Below are 20,262 nucleotides of genomic sequence, written 5' to 3' on the forward strand. Positions count from 1 at the left end.
TATCTCTATTCACTTTTCCCTAACACAGAATAATATTTATTTAGAGGATATTGAGTACCAGTCACTATGCCAAGGACCCTACATCCATTACCTCACTTAATTCTCTTAGGTACCACCCTCACCCCAGCTGTACAGAATAAACTGAGGCTGAGAAAAGCTACCACTTTTCCTGGTTACGCAGCTGGAAATGGGCAGGGCTGCGCTGACTGTAAACCTAAGGCTCCCTCCGTGGCATGTACCCTCATTCTCCCAGGAACATCTTCAGAGCCCTGGCCAGAGAGGTGAGAGAAAACATAAAGGGGAATTAGGGCCAGTCACAGTGGCTCACATCTATAATCCCAGCACTTTGGGAGGCCGAGGCAGGTGGATCACTTGAGGCCAGGAGTTCAAGACTAGCCTGGCCAACATGGTGAAACCCTATCTTTATTAAAATACAAAAAATTAGCAGGGTGTGGTGGGGCATGTCTGTAATCCCAGCTACTCGGGAGGCTGAGGCAGGAGAATCACTTGAACGCAGGAGGTGGAAGCTGCAGTGAGCCGAGATCACGCCACTGCACTCCAGCATGGGCAACAGAATGAGACTGTCAAAAAAGAAAAAAGAAAAGAAAAGAAATCTCAAGCAAGGAGAAGTCAGTGACTTGCCCATGATCACACAGTGAATGAACTAGGGCAGGAGGCCAGCTCCCTAGACCCCCTTGGTCTTTTCCTGTTTTACTTACTAGCCAATGTGACTCTCTCAGATCTGTCTCTCCTTCAGATTTCCACGTTCCTCAGCGAGAACTACAATTTTTCTTTCCTAGATAAACAGTGAACTTTCCAAGGGTATCAAAACGGAATAGTGGAAAGAGCACTGGCTTTTGAGCTAGGGTAAAATCTAGGGGGCTCCAGTCCCAGTCACTGAGTGGCTGTGAAACCCTGGGCAGGACTTACAAGCACTCAGGTTTCGGGTTCCTCATCTGTAATTTGGAGGTAACAATACCTGCCCTCTCTATCCTCATGGAGTTGTCAGAAAAATCAAATGAGAAAATGAACATGAAGAGTCCTTATAAAACTGCAAATACTGTACAAATATAAAGGATTATTATTTTTGGATTCAATAGTCTTTCTCAAATGAATGAAGCCCTGTGTAGCTAGATGGTCAAGTTATGTTATAAATAACCAAGAAAAATGTTCTGATTCTCGAAACAATTTTACCAGCCTGCTCTCTCCCATGAAAGGACACTGGTTGTAAAATAAATTAAATCAGCACTCCTTGCTATCTTCAGGACATAAATTGTTACTGGCTGAGGACAGGTAGGGGAATGGATATTTTCAAAGGCATACAGACCTCTGACTATAAAAAGAGCTGACCTTCCCTAGTCTAGAACAGAGGGCTTGGGGCAAGATGGAAAAACAAAGGAGTTGCCTGCTTGTTTTACAACAAGAATTATCCAACATGGACTGCCTCATCTCTAACAGTGGTTGGAAGGGCTCAGATGCTAAAGTCAGCTTCTTGTTAAATATTTCAAGGATGCTAATGGAACCAAAAGATCAACTCTGTTATGCATCAACAGGCTGGCTTTATCCTAAAACCAATTATAAATAAACTTCTAAATACAGCCTGCTTTAAATTTGTATTTTAAAAAATACATCCAACCTTCATGCCATTCGTCACCAGCACATATCCACATATCTGACTCATCTAAAACCCACTTTTCTCTGGGGATACCATCCTCTGCTTCTGTGACCATTTGCCTCCAGGATCGTGGCTAATACAGAATTATTTCTAATAACTTCTAAAGGTTCCTTTCTCTTTGGGAAGCAGAAATTCACTGCCAAATACACTGCTTCCATTCACAAGATTATTTATGGCACTGATAATTAAATTCCAGTCACGTGACTAAGGAAGCCTGGGTTGAGAGGGGAAAGAACCCAACCATAATTTCTAGAAAGATCCATAAATTACTGCTTTTCTCCCTCGAGGTTGAAGTCCTTGGAGCTCTATGGATTCTTCCTTAGCATTGATTCTAAGTTTGGAATCAACGCAGAAATTCCTTTCTCTGCACTCAGTGACAAAGCTCTTAAGGTAAACTCTTTGAAATTACTCTTTGCATCAGCCCCTGAGAATTTCTAAGGAGTGCATAGGAAATCCCCTCCTTTTTCAAGGACCAAATGCTGCTGTCTCTAGGCAAGCACACAGTTCCTATAAGTACAGAAGATTAGAATTAAGGATACAACCTTATGACAATCTGTGCTCTCTTTCTCCCAACAAAGGCACACACCATCACATCCACACCCACACAGGTATAGCACCATAGGCATGATAGCCACAGGGAGGAGGATTCTCTTATTCCTCCTCAAATTAGATCAGCAGGCCATTTTCTCCATTTCTTCAAGAAAGACCTACCAAAAACCTTTCCTAAATAAGGAAACTTCTCCTCTTCTCAAATCCTATATTCAATGTTTTAACAAAGATGAGGCTTTAATGAGTCAACGTAGTATGCATTACAGATAACAGTTACCTGTTATTATCCCTTGGCTCAACCAGAGAAAAAAAACGTCACTACATTTACCTGATTACTTTCAAAATATTTCGTAATTATGTTTAAAATAAAAATACAATGAATAATGGCAGTCTAGAAGGAACATTAAACATTTTTTTTCTCTAAGAAATACCTTCTAAAATGTATCACATTTCGATTTGCTTGGCTTTTTATTTCAAGTAGATGGGTTAAACATCGTCATCCTATTGTTAATACTTTTTTTAGCCTGGAATAATTTTAGCATTTTAGAATTTTTCCACAGTCCTTTTTATTTAACAGTTTCAGAGAATATAATAAACACCATTTGATAAAAGATTGGGAATAAAAGAAACTGAGAGTGTAAATAAATCTTCCAAGGTTACATAGCCAATCTGGTATCCATTTTAAGGCTTTATACTAAGTATTAACACAAGCAGCCGTGTAGGCATGCCTACATAAACACACACACACACACGCACACACACACACACACACACACATGCCACAGAGCAATGGCAAACACTGCATTAGCAAGTTAGACATTATTCTCTATAAACTTTCTGCCCTTTTCTATTTAAGAAAGAATGTCTCTTTTTTTTATGAAACTGAAACAGTTCATTACTGTTTAAAACAACAACAAAGTCTACTTCTTTAGAAGCTTATCAAGACCAAACACCTTTGTGGGTGCACCATCACTGATGTTGGCACAGCTTTGTGATAAGTGTCCAGCCGTTAAAACGGCAGGGACACTAATTTTTGCTCAATTCAGATCCTCTTCTAAAGTTCCAAGGTAAAGAAATGCTTCCTACTATACACCACGAAGAATGCAATTTTGTAGGAAAGTTCAAAATGCTACTGATAGTTATCTTTGTCATTTAGATGGCAAAAAAAAGGTCTGGGGGTGTGGGGGAGGGCATATTCCCAGGCAAGAATTCAACTTTGGTTACAGTCCTAAGCATCCAGAAATCCTACACAGGCTAGAGTACAGGGAAATGCCAAATGCTATGACTAGACTGTGAGCACCTCCCAAGGCTATTTATTAGCAAGCTGGATTTCTGGGCCTATCCTAACAATGTAGGTCTTGTCCATAATTTGCCCAAGAGCCCTACAGCGTCTTGAAGGTCAGCTCAAGTTCACAGGCATTCCTCCTCCCCCATCGAGGTAAAAGGAAGCTCTAGAAAATGCTGTGGATCAGAGCAGCTGTGAACCTGTCCAAATGCCACCGACATTTTAGAAATCTTTCAGGGAGACAGGTGTGAGATTCATTCACTTAACCTCTGGGGTCAAGGATGCCTTTGGGAACTTGATGAAAGCCACAGCTGATGGTGTCCAGAGGTTGCAGTCAGACAGTTGTCTATGCATGAGGATCTCCAGGGTAGCTCTACATAGCCAGATGAGGAGGCCAACGCAGTGCCTACAGGTACTCAATAAAATTGACTGCCTGACCTGTGCTAATTTACCATGCCTTCCAAACAAAGAACAAATGCCCAACGACTACATGGTAGGGGTAACGGGAAAAAATCTTCCTTTCTGTACCACCAAAAATCACAATATAATGGCAAATAGAACAAATAACATTACTTTTATTTAAATACCAAAGAAAAAGCTAAAAATCTTTGCTGTTCAAATTCAATCAGAAGACAACTGGTTTACTCAACTAATATGGCTCAATGACCATTTCTTGAGCAGCTACTATGTGCAAGAAGCCAGGATTCACAGAGGACACCAAAGAATTATAAGGCCATTTCTACCAATTGGGAATTCAGAACCAAGTTGGGGAGAAAAAAAACAAGAAAGAGGTTACTGACATCATGGGCCATGTTTTAAACTGTTCGCTTTCCCCAGTAAGTAACATAGTGTTTGACAATAAGAGGCATTTAGTAAATATTGGTTGACCACTGAACATTACTGAGTACACGAACACCTAACACACAAGGTAGAATGAGAATACTGAGTCCAGCCAAAAAGTAGGTAAGATAATTGCACTGGAAATTGTGGACCCCTTTCCACATTCAGTTGGAGGTGTCCATAAAGTCTTCAGGAAGAGCTGATAGCATTTAAAATGCAGATTGAATGACAAATAGGATTCTATTGGACAGAGATGTGAAGATGGAAAGAAGAGCATTCCTTGAGGGGACAAACTAAGAGAATGCAGGGTGAGAAGTGTCCTGGAAACAAACAGCAAGAAATCAAGTTTGACTGGAACACAGAATAGTGGGAAGGAAAAAGGAGCAAATATTTAGAATCTTCTCTTCTGTGCTTGTTACACAGCTGGAAAAACCAGGCTTCAGACCTTCTATGTTGCCTTTTAAGCTTGCAGCAGCAGGGGAAAAAAAACTTGGAATATTTATCTAAAAGCTTTCAAGATCCACTAAAATGACTTTTTTTCCTTTAGGGAGGAATTGACTAAATTTTGCAAATAAAAGATCCCCTTAAACAGAGTCAAGGCTAAGTTTAACAAGTTGCTATTTTATGCATTTAGGCTTCCCACAAACAGAGTCTGATAGAAGGAGCAGAAGTTTCACAGGTTTGTTCTTTGTTTTATATAGCTGCATCTTCTCACCAACAAAATTATGATAAGACAGACTTTGTTTTCTAAACAAACTTAGGGCCTTCCATAAGCAAAGGAAGCGAGTCTTGCTGCAAAAAAGAAAATGCTGATAAGTTGGTAAATGAAAAATATTTAACAGCCATTCATAATTAAGTTTTCAAAAAACTGTGACCAAAGCTGTGGGTTTGTAGACAACACCAAGATTGCTATAGCCAGGCCTTAATTTTTCAAGTCTTAGAAAAGAGATACATAACCTCCATCCTAGAAGCATGAAATAGTCCTGGAGTATTCCAAATATATTTTGAATTTTAAGGAATATAATCCAAGAATTTTTCATTGAACACCTTCAAAAATCAAGGTTATAAGAATATGTCAGTGTTCATAATCTCCACATATCTCTAGTTTAGGAAACTGAAGCTAATTCCTTTAAGAAATTCCAAACAAACAAAGTCTCACCCAGCTGTATATTTAATTCTAGTTAATGTTACAAATAATGCTGTTTTATTTAATCATTCCCCATAATAAAAGGGCAATTTACTAGGGTATTTTTTATTTCAAAAACTATAACTTTTTCAAATGTATCTCTCAATATATACCTTTAATATACATGCACACGCAGAAATAGCCAATTTAGGCAGAAGTAGGTGTCACTGAAATCAGTTGCTTTAGAAAAATAATGTAAACATAAATCAATGCTTGCACTTCCACAGAAGCAGTGGTTTTTAAAAATCACAACTGGTCTTTGCACTATTGATTAGGGCTTTGCTTTTTTATATCTGTATGGGTTAATTCCACAAGCTTATATGATTATTAATGCCCCAATAGTTAACATAAATATATGTGCTAAACTTGGCTTAAAAATGTATACCTAAAGTAACACAAAAAAAGCTCTGACAATGTTCCCCATTACCTGCAATCAAAGCCCAGACCCACTCGCCCTCTGATGGTCCTTTATCTGATCCACCGTGTACATGCAAGGTATCAACTGGCATAAAATCTTCCTAATCCTATTACGTGTACATCAAAATCTATATATGTGGAGAGCATCCAACATTGGAATTTAAATAACCTTCAGGATTTGAGCTAAGGGTTTTGCCAGGCACACCCAGAAATCTACCAGAGATAAAAATAAGCTGTAAAATGCCTTTGAAAGCTTGGTGGTAGAGAAAATGAAATTAAAAGAAAACTAAAAGGATCGTAACACCTAAAACCTGCAAATGTTTTAATGAGAAATAACACCATTTTTGGCTCAAATAAATAACAACAGGATTAATAGTTGTAGATTTGTCCCTTCTACTGAGATCCTTTTTCAAATTATTTCAAAAAATTAGTATGTGAGAGATTGATTTTTAAAGTCATGTAAATTCTTAGAGACAATGCAGACTGACTTAATTATAATCAATAAAATCTACAGACATTGATGCAACCCAGCAGAAACACTGCTACCAAAAAAGCATAGCATAAAAATCACCCTGTGGCTCCCTTTCTACACAACAGTAATATGACCTTAATAAATATTTCATTCCTTTCAGTGAATAACCAAGCATCAAGATAGCAAATTTTAATAGCTATGAAATAATATCATAATGACTCTACAAAGAAAATGCCTCCTTTAGAGAAAAGTAACCTTATTTTAAAGTAAAACTTTTAGTCTTCATTTCCAAAACATACTCCAAATCAGTACACGATCATACATGAGTACACTCATCTATCTTCCTTGCCATACAGATTGATGTACTGCTTAAAGAGGTTTTTACAGGGTTATTTTTCTCACTATGAGAACGTAAGAAATGTCTTATGGGAAAAGATGTAAATTCTTTTTTTTGTTTAGACAGAGTCTCGCTCTGTCACCCAGGCTGGAGTGCAGTGGCATGATCTCAGCTCACTGCAACCTCCACCTCCTGGGTTCATGCCATTCCCCTGCCTCAGCCTCCCGAGTAGCTGGGACTACAGGTGTGTGCCACCTCGCCCAGCTAATTTTTTGTATTTTTAGTAGAGACGGGGTTTCACCGTGTTAGCTAGGATGGTCTCGATCCCCTGACCTCGTGATCCGCCCGCCTCAGCCTCCCAAAGTGTTGGGATTACAGGCGTGAGCCACTGCGCCCGGCCAGAAGGAAGGAAAAGATGTAAGTTCTTTAAGTACAAGAACACTATCTTTATCCTCACACAAAGTAGGTCCTCAATAAACCCTCCTGAATTGACTGTAGGGAAGAGACAATAGTCATGCTGAGAGACAGCCTATACTATGACTCCCAGGTTTCTTTCATGAGTTAAAATTAACACCTAAGAGTCTATAAACTATAAGTTTGGTAGGTGTTTCTTCACTAAGTACATTATCATACATTTACCCATATTTAAGCCCATCTGCTATTTTTCTTCTCAGTTGGCCCGTGTGGGTGGATCTTCTGATACAGGGAAAAGAAATGAGTATGGAACACAGACGGAGCTGGGTTCAAAGCTCAACTCCAAAATGTACTGAATACATATCTTAGGCAAGTCATTTGGTGTGGACTTGGTATCCTCATCAAGGAAGCAGTAGTAACAAAAGCTAATTTATAAGACTGGTATGAAGATTAAAGACAGCAATTTCAATGCGTCTGGCATAATCTCTCACATTATAGGTAGATATTGAATGGAAATGTACTATATTTTCCTATACAAATAGGTTTCCCTACTCTTTTCTTCCTTGTCTTTAAGAGTCCCCTATTAAAACAAAGCAATAATTATAATCCTACTATAAAATAGATTTTCATACAGCATCTGGACAAAATTTTTATTTTTAATCCTAACTAGATTATTTGGAATAGCGGACTGGTTCTCATATCTATATACCCTTTCAATCATTCTAAAAGACTGTCTAAGCATAGTCTCCCCTAATAAAACAGTTTTGCCTTTTATCCTATAGCTTAACTATTTAATTATCCTAGTATTACTAAAGATTCCACTAACTTGCTCAGCCTGACAAAGTGATTACGTATTGGATTATATGTTGTAAAGGTTCCCATGCTTTTAGGTACTCAGTAGGCAGCCAACTCACAGACCCTAAACTTACGATAGTAATGTTGAGGAGTAACCCTTCAGATTATCTGGGGTTCTCTTTTTATTAACATCTAGATCATGAAAACCCAAATTTATAACCCCAAGAAGAAATGATCAGGACCAAATTGGCAGAAATATTTTTCTCAATTTATCTACACGTGGTGACTTCCTGAATTTGTCAAGGACATTAAAGAACAGCTAACTCAGCAGTTAAGCTGCAGAAAGGTGTAAGCAAAAATATCACGAGTCAATTTGCTGGAGTCAGATAGATATAGTTTTCCTTTAGTGCATTCTCAGCTGTGATTTGGAGTTCTTCAAACTTCCATGATTGTTGAGTTTAATTAACTAAATACATACGTGGTTTGGTAGCACTTCAACTACATACATGCATATAGAATATACTTTTAATCAGCTTAAAATGGCTGCTTTTGTAAAGCATTTTGCAAGAATTTCCCAGTGTCTAAGTATACAGATATTAATAAAAAGAGAAGATTCCTTTCTAATAGAGATTACCAAAATCAGGTAACAATGATTTACAAAACAGGCATTTATCTCAGAATAAAAACAACTAAAGGGAAGTGTAGTTTATCCATCATTTTTAAAAAATAGAGTAATTCATATATTAAAATGTAATATAGCAGTACAGAAATAACATTAAATGGCATTTTCTTCTCTAGCTTCTCCACTAAAACTCTAAATAAACTTTTCCAAGAAATAAATTTATACAATGTTCCCTCAACAGTTTGCACATTGTTAGCAATGACCTATCTTATATATAATACGAAACCATTTAAACAAAAAAATAAAGCACTGGCTGCCTCTCCGACCCTCCTCCTTTCCACCCAAATGATACTTTCACTTTATAATCCTCAATCTGAAGATTTTTGATAAATACTGCAGGCCACAGGGTCTTCAGGTCCTGCAGTTGGGTTTCATGTTGAGTTAGCTGCTGCGCCAGACAGCAACTATTCACTAGTAAATGCAACAACGATTTCCCACTTCTTCACCATCTCCCGCTGTAGAGGCTAGAAAGCTTGAGACATTTGGCTGCGCGTGGTGGCTCACACCTGTAATCCCAGCAGCACTTTGGGAGGCTGAGGCGGGCGGATCATGAGGTCAGGAGATTGAGACCATCCTGGCTAACATGGTGAAACCCCATCTCTACTAAAAATACAAAAAAATTAGCCGGGCGTGGCGGCGGGCAGCTGTAGTCCCAGCTACTCGGGAGGCTGAGGCAGAAGAATGGCGTGAACCCGGGAGGCAGAGCTTGCAGTGAGCTGAGATCATGCCACTGCACTCCAGCGTGGGCGACAGAGCAAGACTCCATCTCCCAAAAAAAAACAAAAAACAAAAAGCCACACAACAACAACAAAAAGAAAGCTTGAGACCTTTTCCCAAGCTTCCTTGCAGCCAGAATGACCCAGTTTTGGCCAGTAAATCATAAGGGATGTGGCCTGTGTAGTTTCTGGAAAAGTTTGCACTTTCCTGATAAATGGAACAAATAAGGCTAGTCTAATGTATCTCCTTCATTATCCTATCTTCAACATACATATGGCAACCATAAATGACAAGCACTTTTTTTTTTTAAAGTCAACAAATGAAGCAAGTCAGGACAGAAAAATGGAAAGTGTCTAAATTCTTGTTGGTATTAGTGAGCAAATAAAAACACTAGCTATTACTGCTGGACTCACTGCTATGTAAGAAAAAAAAATCTTTGTTTAAACCACTGTTAAACTAAAATTTTTGTTTCTTGCAGCCAACAGCATTCTCAAGATACAGCTGCAATTATTTAAAGCATCCTATGATTCATGTAAAAATCTGCACTTCTAGCTTCTTAGGAAAAAATTAAAAGAACTGACAACACTAGGCCCAGATTTTCACACAACACCAATTGGCTAGAGCCAAGGGGCCTCAACTGGGACTCATGGCTTTTCAATGGGACATGGGCTGTTGCTATGTCTATGGCCTACTTCATTCCTTTAGTTACCTCTCTAGATGCTCCAAGCATTTTAAGACCCCAGCATACAAAAATAGATACCATGCAGTATAAAAACAAAGCACCATTAAAACCAACAAAGTATTTTCTGTTTTGCTAGTTAGAATGCAGGTATCCAGCATAATAGTCACAGTCTCACTTATAAAGTATGTCTTTTTTTTCTGACTACTAACTTTTTCAACAGGCACACCAATTTTGCTTCCACAGCACACCACCAGGTCACCAAAGAACGATGCAATACTAGTTAGGTCTAAAAACAATATCATGGTGACAATAATGATAAAAATAGCTACTATTTACTGGAACTATAAAATTCTAGGCAAAGTGCTGAATGCTTTACAAATACCATGATGCTTAATCCTTTACAGAAAACCAATTAGGTAGGTATATTACCTTTGCTTTAAAATTAAGTGAGTCTCAAAGAAAAGAACTGATCCAAAATGGCACAGCTAACAAGCAGTAGACAGAGAATTCAAATCTAAGTCTTTCTAAGACACATAATTCTTAACCACAGGTTATACTGCTTCACAAAGAAAAGACCAAAATTATTTGATTATTTTTGAGAAACATTCCATAAAGTGTCTCAGCTCCTACATCTTATTCCTATGTAGCTACATTCTAACATGAATATTATGTCAAGTATTTGATTTTTAATGCCCATTAGTATAAGTCTTGATTCCGGTATAGGATTTTTCTTTTTTCAAAAGGCACTTCCTTCTTAAGTGTAACTGACCTGGTACAGTAAGTTCTCGAGCTTCAAAAGTGACTCATTTCCAAAGCTCCACACATTAGCAGCTGGTATTATTCAATCTGAGATTTAAATTTAGAATGTACTCTTGATAATGTACTCCCAATACATTTTTCACTTCTCTATCTCTTGAATGACACAAGATAAAAGATCTTTAAGGTATAAATATTTTATATAAACTTTCACTCTGTTTCTCCTCAGCCATTTTCCATTTGCAAACACTAGACATGCAAAAAAAAAAAAAAAAGGGTTGAAAGAGTTTTATGGATTATGTTGAGGGGGTGGTGGCTGAGAACTGCTTATCCATTCTGCTGTGGCAGCAGACACCACAGCTACGGGCCTAACTGCCCTTGCTGGCTAATTAGAATGTTCCACCCTCCATGGGGTTTGATTCAGAGTACTGTTTTCCATCGGACAGATAGTAGGCTAAAAGGAACAAGTTCTCAGCATAATCTATCATGATAGAAACTAAGGATACAGATAGTGCCTGTGGAACCCTGGTACTAGGATGCCTCCTTCAGCCCAAAGGGTAAGGACACAGCCATCCCACCCAGGCCTTGGGTAAAAGAACACAGCCTTCCCAAGACTCAAGACCCCAGGTAAGCATGTGGCTTTTGGCAGATCATTTATAACTCTGTCTTTTCACATTTGAAACATGAAGAAGTTAACCCATCAAAGGTTTTCAAACTACGTGCACAGTTTCCCCCAGGGACTTGCTTCTCAAAATGTGGCCAGTGCATGTCTAACACATTAGGAGTTTATCTGAAATGCAGAGTCTCAGATGCCTTCCCAGACACACAGAATCAGAATCTGCATGTAACAAGCTTCCCAGGTGACTCCTCGCTCTAGGGGCTGATTCCAACTGGGGCTGCTTCTGGGAGAAAGAATAGGTGGGCCAAAGTTATTAATAATATGGATCCAGTACCCGCATACTTTTCAACTTAAAAAAATACATACATGTACATAGCTTCTCCACAGATTTGGTCCTGAAGAAAACATTCCTATTTAAATAATATTTGAAACCACTGGAGAAAATTATCTATGAGGTCCTTCATAACTAAAGATGTCTATGACTTTATAAATTTACAAAATTGCTTACATTCACCACTTTAATAACTACCTGTTTTCTACATTAACTCATTTTGGAGCAAAATCTTCCATAATTTGTTACTAATATTATTATATGCAGAAACATGCTTTAATCTTTTCCTCAAGATATCATTAAGAACACAAGTTAAAGCGTTCCAATATAGTGAACACCCAAACAACTATTTAGGAATTTAAGTATACAGGATTATAGGGGTGTGTGTGTGTGTATATATATATAAATGTAAATGTATACGGATACACATACACACATAGACACATGCTCCTCAACTTGTGACGGGGTTACATCCTGATAAACTCATCATAAAGTCAAACCGTTGAAAGTCAGAGGCTGTCTGCAAGTGTGTGTGTGTGTGTGTGTGTGTGTTGCACATGGCGCATGTCTAGAGAGAAAGAGAGGATCTCAAGCTACTATCCATCTCAACCTCTTGGACAGTGTCTCCATGTCTTTCTTCATTGTTCAGCTGCCAGCTAACACCTCTTGTTTGTTTCTAGTTTCCAGACTGAAGCAGCTGTCCACTATGACTTTATTTGCTGCTCTGGAATGAAAAATCAGACCTGTGTCTAGAACAGAAGTTGTTAGACCTCATCGAGGAGGTCTTCTCTGTACATAAAGATTGTGCTCTCTAGCGCTTGAACTTCGTAAGTTTTCAGATGTATTTCCAAATGTACAAACTAACGAACAAAAACTGCAGATACAGGAAATATAACTGTAAATGACTTTAAATAAAACGTGTACTGCCAGGCATGGTGGTGCACACCTGTAATCCCAGCACTTTGGGAGGCCAAGGTGGACGGATCACTTGAGGTCAGGAGTTTGAGACCAGCCTGGCCAATATGGTGTAACCCCATAGCTACTAAAAATACAAAAATTAGCTGGGCATAGTGGCAAGTGCCTGTAATCCCTGCTACTCAAGAGGCTGAGGCACGAGAATCACTTGAACCCGGGAGGCAGAGGTTGCAGTGAGCTGAGATCGTGCTACTGCACTCCAGCCTGGACAACAGAGTGAGGCTCTGTCTCAAAACAAAACAAAACAAAACAAAACAAACATGTATTTTACTTTCTCAGTTTCCTTCATCTCACAACAATGCAAATAATCTAGATTGTGATCAACTTTTGAAAGTTATTGAAAAGTCTATAAAATGTGACTTGGTGCTATATCATGATGACAACCATTCAGGGAACAGGAAGAGAGTAAGGAGGAAACTAAAATGGAAGAGAACTTTCTCAGTGTGTACAGTCATCTGCATTAGTCAGCTTTTGTGGGCCACTAAAGCAGCCCCAAAACTGGATAAGCTAGACCAGTGTAAGTCAATGCAATTATAATCTATTCCGAGTTCCAGAGAGGTGAGGTTTTAACCGTCTGAGTTCAGTCCTCCTTACCACATGCTCAATGCAATACAATCACAGAAGGTTCAATTCCCCAATCTTCCTCTACCTGGGAGATGGGAAAGTGTCTAGAGATCACACAGATAGGCTTTCTGTTGGCTGAACCTATAAAGAGAAGGCTTAAATATCTCATTTCAAAGTTGGATGACACTTCAGAAAGTTTCTCAAAGTTTAGTTGCATCAGAATCACCTAAAGAGCTCATTAGAAATCGGAGTGCTGGACCCCATTCCCAGAGTTTCTGATTCACCAGGTCTCAGAAGGGGCTAGGAATCTAACCTGCATTTCTAGCAAGTTTCCAAGTGATGCTGATGCTGCTAGTCATGCAACTACCCTTTAAGAAGCACTAACCCTTTAAGAAGCTAGGTCAAGCCCTTATTTTAAAGATGTCACAACAGGGGACCAGGGGAGATGATTTGGCCAAAGGCACAAAATGGGTACTAGGGAGGCAGGGATTCCAGTTCCTTTCTCCTGCCTCACAGTTCCAAGGCTCCTCCTATTAAAGAACAGCTCACACTGATTTGATGAAAGGTATCCAAAGAATGTCTGTATCTATAAACAAAGATCCTTGCTGCCTTATGCTTATTTGACACTTTAAAATTACATCTACAGGCCAGGCGCAGTGGCTCACGCCTGTAATCCCAGCACTTTGGGAGGCCGAGGCAGGAGGATCACCTGAGGTCAGGAGTTTGAGACCAGCCTGGCCAACATGGTGAAACCCCATCTCTACTAAAAATATAAAAATTAGCCGGGCATGGTGGCAGGCACCTGTAATTCCAATTACTTGAGAGGCTGAATCAGGAGCACTCCTTGAGCCCAGGAGGCAGAGGTTGCAGTGAGCCGAGATCGAGCCACTGCACTCCAGCCCGGGCAACAGAGCAAGACTCCATCTCAAAAAAAAAAAAAAAAAAAAAAATGCATCTACATTATCTAATTTTATTCTCATAACAACCCAATGAGGTAGGCAGAACAAAGATTAATATCTCAATTTTATAGATTAGGAAACTGAGATGCAGAGTTGTTAAACAGTATACCCAAAGCCACAAAGTTAGCTAAGTGGTAGAGCAGACCCTTACTACTCAGGTTGTGGTCAGAGGTTCTACAGCAGGGATGTCTCAGAGAGCTTGTCAGAAATGCAGCATCTCAGGCCCACTGCAACCATACTGATTCAGACTCTGCAGTTTAACAAGATCCCCAGTTGATTCGTATGCACATTAAAGTTTGAAAAGCATTGGGGTAGATAGGCCTAAAAACCAGGTCATCTAATTCCAAGATCAATGCTTTCTCTTGCCTCTTTTTTTCTCTCACTCTCTGAAAACTACCGGTAAGTGTCTTTTTTGATTTGTTTTCCAACATGGCCTAATTAAGAAGTTAACTCTCACCAGGTAAAAAATGTTTACAGTGTTTTGCCTTTAAAAAAATACTAAACTAGGTTAAATTACCTTTATTACTAGTCTTGGTAATTCCTCGGTAGCTATTTTCTTGACTGATGTATAGACCCCTATGAAATGAATCCTCGGAGAAGAAGATGGAAAAAAACAAGACAGTGATCAATGGATTCAATTAGTTACAGTATAATTCTACTAAGATGAAAAAAGATCAAGATGCAATGCAACTACTCCAGGGTGGCTAAAATACTTTACCCAGAAAGTACACCATTTCTTTCCCACATTCTTCAACTATTAAGTTCAGGAAAGCACAAAACAGCTGCTCCTAAGACACCTGGGAAAATAACCAAAATAAATGCCGGCTCCTCACAACTGGAAGTATTTAAATACTGCTTTAATGGTCTAGGCATGATGACAACTGCATTTCTTCACATACAGGAAGTGTTATACAGACCAATTTCTCTAATGACAGCAAATAAACCCCTCTCGCGACATAAAGTCAACCAAGAATTAACTCTGCGGTTACTGTAAGACCACAGTTTTGAAACATGTATGCACAATTTTTCCTTCAACTTTTCAAATCAATCTCTTCCATTGAGATTCTCTGTTAAACAGAAACCAGAATGCTGAGATAGTGCACTTATGAAAAGCTGATTAATTCAACATGGTAAGATGTAAATTCAAATGATTTCTTGTAAAACATATTAATCCTAGGCATCTGAATGAGTAAATATAAATACAAACACAAAAGGGTTTTTTGTTGTTATTTTTGGTCATTTCACAGTTGCTTTGTACAAATGCATGATGAGTCAATCAAGGTAGTATGATTCCAGTTATAAAAATTAATGTGCAGGACATAGAAACAACCATTTATAATACCTGAGTAGATCAGTATATTAAATAAAACCTTCTGCAATGTAAAATTATTAAGAAAGATGCACATCTAGTAAAAGGGTTTTTTCCTAATTTAAAAATGTGGTTAATTAATAAAGCTGATCAAGTGATTAACAGGATCCATAATCTTAATCCTATTATTTTCAAAGATGAAAAGGCTTTTCTGCCAAAAGCCAATTGCCTCCATTTGCTTAAGAACAATAAAATCTGACTATCAACTACCTACTCTGAGATAATGTGTCATAGGCATACCTTTAATTCTCTTTGTATTTCTTTATAAGATACACAAAGCTGTTAGTGGTTTATCCCTCTGAAACCTGGGGATTCATGTAAATAACTTTTAACAGTGGGATCACACATAACAATTTACAGAGCACTGTGGCATAATGCAATTCAAAGTTGTGCTTGATTTAAAATGTTTAAAGTCCAACCACAGTGTCAGTCTGCCCAGAGAAATCTCTTATGAAAGTTTTCACACTCTGTTGGGTTAAGAGACAGTGGGTATTAATCCTATGGCTTCCACGCCAAGCTTCCTTTTTGTGGTCAGCAGAGAAGCTATGTGGTTGGTCTGAAGGAGTCCAAAGTCTTTTTTCTGTGTTAAAACAAGGGAAAGTGGGCCGGTTACAGAGTAAAAGAAAAACCACAGCCAGCTCACTCTGCTGTGGCTTTTCCCTTAAATGTGGCCTACAGCTATTCTGCTTTCCAAAAAAAGGTTTAATTTAAACCATACACAGTGCTGCAGGCTGCCACGTTTCCAAACTCAACATTCCTTTCTAATCTGTGCACTTCAGAACCAACATACTCCGTTTCCAATGGTACTCAGACAAGCTTTAATAAATAAAATATCACTGCCCATCCATTACTTAATTTGATAATAATATGTCCTTTTTTTTTCCTTCCTCTATTGACATTATTCTAAGTGCTCATTCGAGTGTGTTGAACTGTTGTAAACATCACCTCTAAAAAATCAGTTCTGCTCTCTTTTGCGGGGAGTGGAGGGAAGGAAAGAGGGAGCTACAAAGTGAAGGAACTTATGAATGTTACCAAGTAGTCCAGAGCTCAAGAAAACAATCCCTTTGTGAAAAGGCTGCATGTGCCAAAAATAGCTTATTATTTTTATGTCAAAAACAAAAAAAACAAAAAGCCAAAAACAGTGTTTGTTTATTCCTTGGATATGATACCAGAATCCATGCTGTCATTGAAAACTACCACCAGGAAAAATAACAGTCACCATAGCTCACTGCTATAGAACAGCCACATGACCAATGCAGTTCTCTTTGGCCACTGGTGTGGCCGGTACTGATCACCACACTGGCCACAGTGAACGGAATGAATACCCCACAGTTGGAGAGCTTTAATTTTTTTGCCTCAGTGTATTAACTTGTATGTTCATTAAGAACTCCAGCCCCAGCAGGCAGCCCCGCACAAGGTTTACTATGTGAGTTGCCATGCCCTATTATACGTGACACTTGTCAATTAAAGAGGAAACCCTTTTAAAGCAAAGTGAAGTTAAGCTGGTACTTTCTTCAACATCTGATTTACCGCTGCTGTTATCTTCCAAAAGGAAGTTTGTTTTAGAACAATGATAGCAGTAGTAATCCTCCTATTTCAGTAGTGAGGGATTTAAACACATTCAGGGCACTGGGGACCAGTCAAAAGGTCTCTTTCAACAGAACTATGTATTTTCGGTAGTAAAAGGAAGGTCTTACTGATGGGATAACTGCCAACAGTGGACAATTTTTCAGCCTAACAGTTTAGAGAATATCATTTTAAACTACCTGGTATAATAAAACTGTGGCACAATAGATCAATGCAATGAATTCTCTATAGTCAGTAAAATGCTCTCCCAAATAATGAAATCCATTAATAATGATTACTGCCCCGGTGCCTTTGCCACAGAAGTAATGCCCAATGCTACGTCTCAATAGTCTCTAATAAATACATACAAGTCCCACAATAAGAACATAATCATAACATGGCAAATGAGGGCTGACTCCAGTGACAGTACAAATTAAAAAGCCATTATGAAGGATACTCACCGTTGAAAACTTATTTTACCTTGGAAAATACACTTTCCTTATCTGGAAAATGGGGCTTAGAGGAGATAACCTCTTAGGTCCCCTCCACCTCTATGAGTCCAGGAGGGTTTAAAGTTTTCTCAAGGGTTTTAATTCTTTTTATTTTGGAGACAGTCTCGCTCTGTCGCCCAGGCTGGAGCGCAGTGGCACGATCCAGGCTCACCGCAACCTCTGCCTCCCGGGTTCAAACAGTTCTCCTGTCACAGCCTCCCGAGTAGCTGGGACTACAGGCGCACGCAACGCTGAGCTAATTTTTGTATTTTTAGTAGTGACGGGATTTCACCATATTTGGTCAGGCTGGTCTTGAACTCCTGACCTCAGGTGATCCACCCACCTCGGCCTCCCAAAGTGCTGGGATTACAGGCGTGAGCCACCGCGCCCAGCCAAGGGTTTTAATTCTTAATGAACTCATTTTAGGACTTTCACCAGCACACCAATAATAATTAATGCCAATATGAGTTTGTGAAACTTTTGCAATGAAACTTTAATTGGGATTGATCTAGAGGGAAAAGGAAATGTAAGAGAAAAATTTCAACTCTAGATTTTTAAAGTCAGACATCATTTGTTTCTCGAAAAAACTGAAAGCAGCACATTTGGAACATACAATTGCTAGAACATACAATTTCCTGGAAATGTATATGGGTGATCCAGCATGTATGAGCAGTCTTAAGAAAGTATGCCTTCACACTTTTCTTTAAGAGAAAAACCTCAACGCTCAGAAATATATTTCAATTATATTCTCGATAAAAATGATCATGAATATTCATTGTTTCTTCTATAACCAATATGATGATAAATCCTTTGTATGAATTACTCTAATTTATTCCAAACAGTAAGCCATTATTATCCCCATTTTACAAATGAGGAAACCAAGGCCTAGGGAGATTTAAGTAACCACTGCAAGGTGACAGAATTAACAAGTAACCAAGACAAAATTACACCCAAATTAGGAACCCCAGAGCCTAAGCTTTTAGCAACAATGTAGACACTATCTCTTCTTGTTAAATTATATCTAACCTGGTTAAACCAGGCTGCTATCTTCCAAGCCCTTTATTTTTGTGTGATGTGGACTGCTTCAACAGTCATAGGTCACGTCTCAACTTAAGACTGGTTTATATGCAGATTACTTCTACACTATGTATCTTTCATCTGCTCTATTTAAATGTATGTTTGGCCAGATGCAGTGGCTCACTGCCTGTAGTCTCAACGCTTGGGGAGGGTGAGGCAGGTGGATCGCTTGAGCCCAGGAGTTCAATACCAGTCTGGGCAACATGGCGAAACCCATCTCTATTAAAAATACAAAAAAATTAGCCAGGCAGGGTGGCATGTACCTGTAATCCCAGTTACTCAGGAGGCTGAGGTGGGAGGATCACTTGAGCCCAGAAAGCGAGGGCTGCAGTGAGCCAAGATCGTGTCACTGCACTCCAGTCTGGGTGACAGAGTAAGACCCTGTCTTAAAATAAAATGAGGCCGGGTGCGGTGGCTCATGCCTATAATCCCAGCACTTTGGGAGGCCAAGGCGGGCGGATCACCTAAGGTCAGGAGTTTGAGACCAGCCTGCCCAACATGACAAAACCCTGTCTCTACTAAAAATATAGAAATTAGCTGGGCATGGTGGTGCATGCCTGTAATCCCAGCTACTCGGAAGGCTGAGGTAGGAGAATCTGGGAGGCGGAGGCTGCAGTGAGCCAAGATCGCACCACTGCACTCAAGCCTGGGAGATGGTGTGAGACTCCATCTCAAAAATAAATTAAAAAATAAAATAAAATAAAACAAATGTGTATTTTAAATTGTCAATTTACAATATTCACCAACAGCCTGAGTTAAAGTGTAAAAAATGATTCTTCTTAACTGGAGAGCCAAGTTTTCAAATTGTCTCCCAATCCTTTTAACAAATTCCAAAATACTCTTGACTAAAGGGAGAAAATGTAACAAGGGCCTTTTGGGTAAACTTATATAGGAAGCTCTTTTCAGCTCACTGAATGTAAAAGCCAGGTTTTGTAGAGCCTTCTCTAAGCTGACCAATAAGGAGACAATTGAAAAGACATGAACTGCATGTGGATAAACAACTTACTTGACGCTCTAATGACCAGGGCAGTTCAGCAACTCATAAAAGAATAAACTAAGTTCTCACCTAGAATCCTTTGTCTATCACATGTCTAATAAGGCAGAAGACCTGGGAACTATTTTTCATATATCAAAACTTCAAACAAAAACTATACACTTACCCATGAAACAACTGAACAAGCTAGCTGAAACGTCAACCAACTCATTGCACAAACACTTTTATATTCATACTGTTGATGGCTCATTTGTGTGTTCAGTTACACGTGTCTGTTTTTACAATGGGAAAATTAGTTATTAACCAATGCAGTGTGTCTGGAACACCAAAAGTTTTCAAATGTGGAACAAAAAAATAATAGTTGAGGTCCTTGATGATAAAAGGGTTGAAAGTTAGAGAATTACAGTTGCAGTCAAAGGCATCAACGGCTAACCTGAATCAGATGTAGACCCTTACTATAGCAACAAAAGATCACATGATCAATAATTACAAGGAATCATAAATGCTTAT

General features: G+C 38.9%; 1 protein-coding gene and 1 long non-coding RNA gene across 2 annotated transcripts in view; both read right to left on the reverse strand.

The window, feature by feature from the left end:
* The window catches only part of LOC129050745 (uncharacterized), a 45,146-nt gene extending 35,884 nt beyond the window's left edge, over nucleotides 1–9,262 (reverse strand). Inside the window, exon 1 of the long non-coding RNA XR_010135755.1 lies at nucleotides 240–9,262. This is a non-coding gene — a long non-coding RNA (uncharacterized LOC129050745). The remainder of the gene's footprint in view (nucleotides 1–239) is intronic.
* Nucleotides 1–20,262, reverse strand: part of NFIA (nuclear factor I A) — a gene marked incomplete at its 5' end in the record, with an annotated part of 375,871 nt that overhangs the window by 284,406 nt on the left and 71,203 nt on the right.

Source organism: Pongo abelii, chromosome 1 (assembly GCF_028885655.2).
Source record: "Pongo abelii isolate AG06213 chromosome 1, NHGRI_mPonAbe1-v2.0_pri, whole genome shotgun sequence".
NCBI classification, from domain to species: domain Eukaryota; kingdom Metazoa; phylum Chordata; class Mammalia; order Primates; family Hominidae; genus Pongo; species Pongo abelii.